The sequence below is a fragment of the Lycium ferocissimum genome, chromosome 2 (assembly GCF_029784015.1).
Source record: "Lycium ferocissimum isolate CSIRO_LF1 chromosome 2, AGI_CSIRO_Lferr_CH_V1, whole genome shotgun sequence".
In the NCBI taxonomy this organism is placed as follows: Eukaryota; Viridiplantae; Streptophyta; class Magnoliopsida; order Solanales; family Solanaceae; genus Lycium; species Lycium ferocissimum.
Window position 1 is genome coordinate 31,884,148 of NC_081343.1, and position 8,228 is coordinate 31,892,375.

General features: G+C 36.1%; 1 pseudogene; it reads left to right on the plus strand.

Annotated features, from left to right (window-relative positions):
• Positions 1-1,354: 1,354 nt before the first annotated feature.
• LOC132047513 (tryptophan aminotransferase-related protein 4-like) lies at positions 1,355-4,478 on the plus strand (annotated as a pseudogene).
• Positions 4,479-8,228: the final 3,750 nt, after the last annotated feature.

Here is an 8,228-nt window from a genome sequence, read left to right on the forward strand (position 1 = left end):
GAGAAATATTTACGAAACGCGACGATAGTTTTCCTAATTTACAAAACATAAAGAATAATTACAAAACTTGACAGTGTATGAATACTATATGAATATTGTATGAAATCAAGTATATTGAGTCCAGAAAATTTTATTTTTTCTTCAAGCAGAGTGTATGATTAGTGTATAAATACAGCATGTATATTCATACAATTTTCATACACGATTCACACATATTTTTCATGCTTACCGAATAATAATCAGATCTGGTTGTGTTTGTCCATTCCGGCGTTTCGCCGTTGAAGCAACACCATTTAGAGCACCACGCTGCCACCCCCACTATCCTCTTCCCTCCGCCACCAGATCTTCGTCATTGCTTCGGTGTTTCGCCGTTGAAGTACTGCCGCCACCCCCGCTATCCTCTTCCCTGCGCACCAGATCTGGCAGTTCTCTGCCAAGATTCCGGTGGATTCCACCGCCGGAGGATGGATAGCATCCTCGCCGGCAGGAAGACCATTAACAGTGGTGTCATTTGGGTTTGTAATGGTTTTTTTTTTTTTTTTTTTTGGTAGAATGTGTATGTGTATAGGTATTGTAATGTTATGTTTTGTAAATAAAAAAATATCGTCACGTTTCGTAAATATTCTCCTTAAATACGTATATATATGTAAATTACCCTTTCTAGAAATACATTTTGTGTGAAAAAAAAATTGCGGATTTTTCGAAAATATTTTTGAGGAAAACATTTTTCATGGTAAATATTTTCGAGCAAAACATTTTTCATGAAAAATATTTCCCTTCATATAAAACACACTACAAACTTATAAGATCCATGATACAAAAAAAGTGTATCCATAAAAAAATAAATAGAGTAAACTCAAGCAATAAACTCAAATTTAAGTAAATCTTAAAAACGGGCTAGAATTGGGCTAAGTTGGAGATCACTTTAAAATGGGCTATGTTGGGTTGGGCTAAAATCAGCCAAATGTGAAATTATCTTAAGCCCAACCCATAAAATTTTGGGCGGATTGGGTGGGCAATTACCTTTTGGGCCAAATTTGACACCCTACTTGTGCCAGTTAATTAACAGAGTAACTCAACAAAATGATAAAATCACGGAGAGCCCTGTAAACAAACATAAACCATGAAAGTTAATTCAAGTTAAAATTGACTAATTAACAGTAAGGAAGTGTAAAACTATGGAGTAAGAATTGGGAACAGTTTGTGAATTGTCAAGCATATATTAAAAATATGGATTCATTCATTCAAAATTTCGCATATTTCCAATTGTGAGTGTGCAATGAATCCTAAATAGCATAAATTCAACTAACCCAATGTCACTCTTTCATTTTTAATCTGTTGCAGTGGAAACACAATGTTTTTAGATCCATTCTGGAAGCAAAATGCAAGGAGTAGTGGCATTATGATGGTTGGGTGGCACAGACGGGATATGAATTTGAGGATGGACATCTCATCTCTAAGAAATTGGAGAATGTAATCCACAAGTTGCATGATACCGTTGAATATGCAGACACATCCAACAAGTACATATATTTGGTGCTAGCTCGACTCAGCTAGTTAATGCGACGGTGTATGCTCTTTCCCACACCTCCTATTCATCTTTATCTTCATCACATGCCAACGTTGTTGCTTCCGCTCCTTATACCCAGTTTACAAATCGCAACGGAGCTTTTAAATTCGAAGAAACACAAGTTTAGTGGTGATACATCCTCGTGGAAAAACAAAACGAGTAACAACTTCATTGAGTTTGTGACATGTCCAAACAATCCATAAGCAATAAATTCAAGGCAAATTTGCAAGACATGTTTAAGATTTAGCTCACTATTGGCCACATTACTCCCCAATTCCAGCTCCTATGGATGAAGACCTCATATTATTTACACTTTCTAAGCTCACTGGTCATGTCGGTAGCAGATTTGGGTAACAACTTTTAACTTAATCGCTCGTAATGATTTTTATATATAATATGTAATTAATGGCCTTAATTCAGTTAATTTCCTTTGATATATAGATGGCCATAGTCAAAGACAAAGGTGTGTATGTGTTGAATATATACTATTAACCATGTGTTTGGATGTAGTATTTATTATAAAATAATTATTTATTTATTTTTTAATAAAGAGTTAAATTGATCATGTACTAGTATATGTGTCTTTTACTTATATAGTAGATGATTTAGTGTATAGAGTTTAGCTTATACACAGAAGATTAAATCATCGGTTCTTATAAGTATAAAGTTTATGTTCACAATCTAAGATGGAAACTGGACAAAGTCATCGGTATGATTGTAGCACAAGATTAAATATAATGTATCTTCATTATGGGAACGGTATAATTTCGTCTTCTTGTGCTAGTACATTTTGTATGTATTGAACAGACCAAGTAGAGATAAGTGTTTTTGTACTGAATACATAAAACAACCTCTCTTGCTGATTTAGTGTACTTATTCTCTTAATCTTGATATGATTATTATGATCAATGTGATTTGTTCATTATTTTGATTTATTAAAAAGTACGACTCAATTGCGGGTCTATGTATTCCTATTAAATTGGATAATGACAAAATACATTTGTGAAATAATAGCTAGTTAATAGAATTCATGTCTCGACTTTGAGATTGATGATACCCTTTTATGGATGCTTATCAGTCTCATATGAAAACCCTGCATGTGGATTTTGTATTGGTCACATGATACAAGTTTAGCAGAAATATACAAGATTCAATTAGTCAATGAATTAAATTGTCAGTAATTTAATTTAATTGATTGGTATCTGTAATCTTAACAAGGGGAGTTAAATAAGTTTAATATATGATTTCGAAATTGAACTGAGAAGTGCAATTACGAATTTTTAGTAGAATAATTCGTAATTTATTATGGTAGGATTAATTCAAATATTTCGAATTAATTCCATAATAGGAAGCCTCGTTAATTAAAATATGTGGTCCCTGTTGTGCTCTAATAATAAAGAATTAAATGGAATCCAATTTCTTGGTGGAAAAGAATGACCTATTAGGTTTGGGAAAAGGGTTTAAACCCTAAAACTTGTAGTTATAAAAAGGGTCTTATTCCATAAGGAGGCAAGGGTTTTGCAAGTTTATGCACTTTTTTCAATAGAAATTCGCCCGCACTTTTTTCATAGAAATTCGCCCACACGAATTTCGCAGATTTTGGTATTATTCGGGTTACACAGAAGGCAGTGGAACTGGAGGACGAGCTCGTGGATGGTTTCTGCTCATGATTGAAGGTTCGATTCGCGGTCGCGGTCACGCTTCAAGAGATAAGTATTGATTTTATGTTTGATTAAAATCTATGATTATGTGTTGTCTATATTACATGCAAGTTCGATCCTGGCTATTTGCTTCCGCTGTTTATGCCTGTATTCCATTAATTAGCGACTAAAGATAAATTTTCTATCAGTAGATAATTTACTAGTACATGATCTATTTAACTCTTTATTAAAAAATGAATAAATAATTATTTTATAATAAATACTATATCCAAAAACATGATTAATAGTATATATCCAATAATCTCCCATTTAGACTTTTAACCATGATAATTGTTAGAATATAGCATGTCTAAACGCATGGTTAATGGTACATACCCCCAACAGTATAAAAGAATGGTAGAATGCATAGATTTAAATTTAAACTCTTATGATGTTCCGCGTGAAACTCAGTTGAGAGCTTTAAAGCTCTTAAATATTGTGATACAAGGGAGATAGAAGACAAATGTATCGATTTGCACTTACAACTATGAAGTCTAGATGAGAAAAGCTCACGGAGATCTTGTTGACTTCAAAACGCTTCTCAATGGAACAACTCCCCTCGCAACATTGTGCATTTTCAAAACAAGTTAGGGCACCTTCTCCAGGTAATTTAATTAATCTCTCCGCAAGCAATTAGCATTAATTAAGCATCACCAAGTAAAATCCAATTATTTACCAATCTTTTCATGTTTTTTGCAGCTTTTGCGTGGTTAAAATGTGAAGCGGAAGAAGATAAGGCCTGTTACAATGTGATGAGGGCAGCAAATATAATTGGTTGAAAAGGTGCTGCATTTGGAGTTGAAAATTGTTGCGTTCGTCTTAGCACTGTGAATAGCAGAGATGATTTCGATTTATTGCAGCAACGATTGCAAGAGTCATCATCGAGGTTGCCATGGCATTATGATCATTTTTATTTCTTAAGAGAGAAACACTTTATACAATTAAGGGTCAAATATACACCTCTACTTTAGTTTATTAGTTAAATTAGCCCTCCGTTAGCCAAAGTGATCAAATATACCCGTATGTTAACCAAAATGTTTACTTATATCCTTAAGTAAATGGAAATCCCCAATTCAGCCAAAATTATCCATTTAATTAAAAATACCCATGCCCATATTCTGACTCGCCCCGTCGTCCCACAAAAAATAATTTCACTCCACCAAATATATCCCTTTTACGTTCTAAAATATTATGGGGTGAAGTTAAATTCAGAGTGATCAGTGAAATGTGAGGTTATATGATTCTCATTCTCTAAACTGTTGGTTTCTTTTAATGAAAAATAAGCTTCAACAATGTGTGGTAGTATCATGGAGATTTTCCTCAGATAATATGATTAACATTAGAAGGTAACAATGCCTGCAATGGATGTCTACCGCATGAGTGTTAATAACTGTAAGAACTGTATAATATACAATCTTTTACAAATTTACGGTGGATATGTGCTAAGTTCAAAATTTATACTAAGGATTCTAATATATGAACTGGAAAAAAAAAATAAGAAAGTCAAAGCCGTGTTTAATGTTCTTGTAATCCTAATATAAACATAACTGAAAAATTAAGGTTTCATTTCCATGTCTTTGATTAAGAGGTGTGAGGAACTGGTTCTTACAGAGTAGAGGAAGACGAAAGAAAGCAAAAAGAGGCCAAATGGAAGAAGAGAAACTAAGGGAAGTGGTCCATATGAGAGCTTTAATAGCCCAAGCCACTGATAGTCACAGCCAACCATGGCAGAGGAATGCATAGGAAAATCCGAAGATTTATTGCTACAATTTGATTTAACGATTTCCTGGGAAAACCATAGTAAGTAGTATCAAAAACATCTTCACTGCCTATTGCATTGACCATGATACATCATATATGTAGGATGAGCTAATTATTCTTTTTAAGAATAAAAATGGAGATGTAACCATGTTTCAATAACTTTTAAAAGTGCAAACAGGCACCCCAGAACGTAAAAGGGATATATTTGGGTGGGGTGAAATTATATTTTGTGGGTCGGGGTGGGTTATAACATGGGGCATGGTTATTTTTAATTAAATAGGTAACTTTGGCTGAATTGAGATTTCCATCCACTTAAGGGTATAAGTGAACACTTTGACTAACGGAGGGGTATATTTGATCACTTTGGCTAACGGAGGGAAAAGTTAGCCAATAAACTAAAGTAGAGGGATATATTTGACCCTTTTCCCATTAATTAATTCAACTCTAGCTAGTCATAATAGAGTGCCACAAGAAGAGAGCACTGTATACAAAATCATACTTAAAATGATGTTAACGCCATATATAATATTGAATTCTTTTATTTCGTGCCAATAACAGAAGTGATTTCGCTGATTCGGTCAAGTATATAACTTACTTGATGTGGATGACGTGATGTTGGGTATGCGAACAAGGTACCACATTGGTAGCTGAAAAAAAAAATGAGCTACTTATAAGGAGTTGAATACTCTTAATGATATGAGGCCTTTTGGAGAAAACCATGCGTGCTTGGCCCAAAGCGGACAATATTATATCATGTTAAGAGTATCTTTGGGCAGTTTTAGCCCAACAACTAGTATCAGAGCCAATGGTTTGGCGGGACGAGTAAGAAGATGGCGGAGTATGGCGTGGGGTCCGGCTTAGTACCTTTGCCCATCTATGGCCTGGTTTACGACATGTGGGTGACCTTTGTTACACCCCAGAAAATTTCGCGTTACTAAGGCTGCAGACGGCTTAATGTGAGCTCAAGGAGGAGCAAATATTACAAGTATAAAGGATGAAATTCTACTGTATTAGCATGAGGACAGCATGAGTATGATATTTGGAATGATATGTTAAAAGATATATAGCCCTCATAACCGTAAGCTGAGAGGGGGCCCACATGATGGGGTTTTATAAAGGACATATGACAAGTTATATGGATAATATATGTGAAGTTAAACACAACTCAAGAAGGACCCTTGAGCCAAATCCAAGTGTAAGCCCTCCAAAAAGATGTTTATAAGTTATGTTTTCGGGTGATCTGACTTCGGGAGGCCATAACCCCATCATTATTTGGGAATTTGGGAAAACTCCAAAAATTAAAGTTGTAGATAATTGAAATACCTTTCCAACCATAGGTCGTGGGCATGCATATAACATAGGGATAAAAAGTTATGGACGTTTTAAGACGAGAAGGTAATCTTTGGGCGATGGGCTCGGCCCAACCGGACTCAAGGTCGGTGAACCGACCCAAGACCCATATATAAGGGCTAAAGTCATAAAAATTAATTCATTTACACATCAAGCAGTCCACAAACTTTTAGAGAGGGAGAGAGAGAGAGAGAGAGAGAGTGGAGAATCGATCAAGTTCGAGGCCCGAATCCCGAGGCTCGTGAAGGATAAAGTGTAGTACGAGTTATCATCATCGTTTTAAGCTAAAAGTTGAACTTGGGGGATGTTGGTTTCGTGGTGGCTGCTCATATAAGGTATGTTTAAGATGTTAATGATGTTCTTACCATGATCATTGATAGATTTGACGGGTTAGAATAGAGAAAATGACGTTGAAAGTTCGGTTATAATTTTTGGATATCAAATGACTTGGGGGCTGCTTTGGTATGATTAAATGGATAGAATTAATTGGATATTGATATAAAATGATTATTGATATTGTTGTTGATGTTGTTAATAAGTTGTTGTTCTTGAATTTGGGAGAATAAAGTGTATGAAGATATCGTATACAAAGCGATACGAGAATTGCTTTTGGTGTATATCTTTGGGATTTGATGCTTTGAGTTTAAAGAGACTTATATGAGATGGTTGTTGTTGTTGTTGGTTGTTGATTGTGTTGTTAAATTGAATTGGAATTAGAGGGAAGGGAAGATTACAGGGAAAATGCTGCCCGAATTTACGGAAGTTAATTACGAGCTTAGAGAAGTATATTGTCACACCCTAATTTTCGGTAGGACGTGATGGGCACCCAACCCTTACTTAGGGCCGAGCGAACCCGCTGACTCTCGTTACACTCATAATCACACTGGGCCCGCAAAACATGACATAAGTACATAATGAAAATTTTTTAGAAAACAAACATGCCTTTCATCTTTATCAAATCAAATAAGCCTGTACCGTATGAAATCTGTAATACAATGTATAGTGATACATCGGCTTATAGAGCCGCTTACACAACCGACATGTACTATACACAACTCTGTCTGCAAAGTCTCTAACATAGAACTAGATGTCACAACATATATCTATACTCTGACTCGGCGAGCGCTCACGGAGGAAAGGAACTCGCCAACTAAACCGGTACATCTTCTAATAACATCCTCCTCGTCTGGGGTGTACTGCGTGGCATGAAACGCAGCCCGGAAGGAAGGGGGTCAGTACGGAATATGTAAGTATGTAAAGCATGAACACAAGAACAGACCCATACCGAAGTACGGAATACGTAAAAGTAAGACGAAACCAAAATCACAAAACTTACCTTTGAAACATGTTTCGTGCATATCCATATCATATCCGATTTATCATGGGACTTAGAGACATGAGTAAAAAATCATCATATACATATGCATATACATAGCGTGTCCCGGCCCTCTAGTGAGGGACTCGGTAAGTAAAATCATCATATACATTTACATATAGCGTGTCCCGGCCCTCAGTGAGGACTCGGTAAGTAAGATCATGTCACCATCATATATATATACATATAGCGTGTCCCGGCCCTCTACTGAGGGACTCGGTGAATAGCGTGTCCCGGCCCTCTAATGAGGGACTCGGTGGATAGCGTGTCCCGGCCCTCTAATGAGGGACTCGGTGGATAAAATCATGTCATCATATACATAGCGTGTCCCGGCCCTCTATCGAGGGACTCGGTGAATAATGTAGTAGAGCTGCGCACGAAAACATGTCCTGGCCCGGGACTCAGTGAAAGATGTACGACCACGCACGAGCAGAGTAGTAAGTAACCATATACACATAAATCATCATTTTAG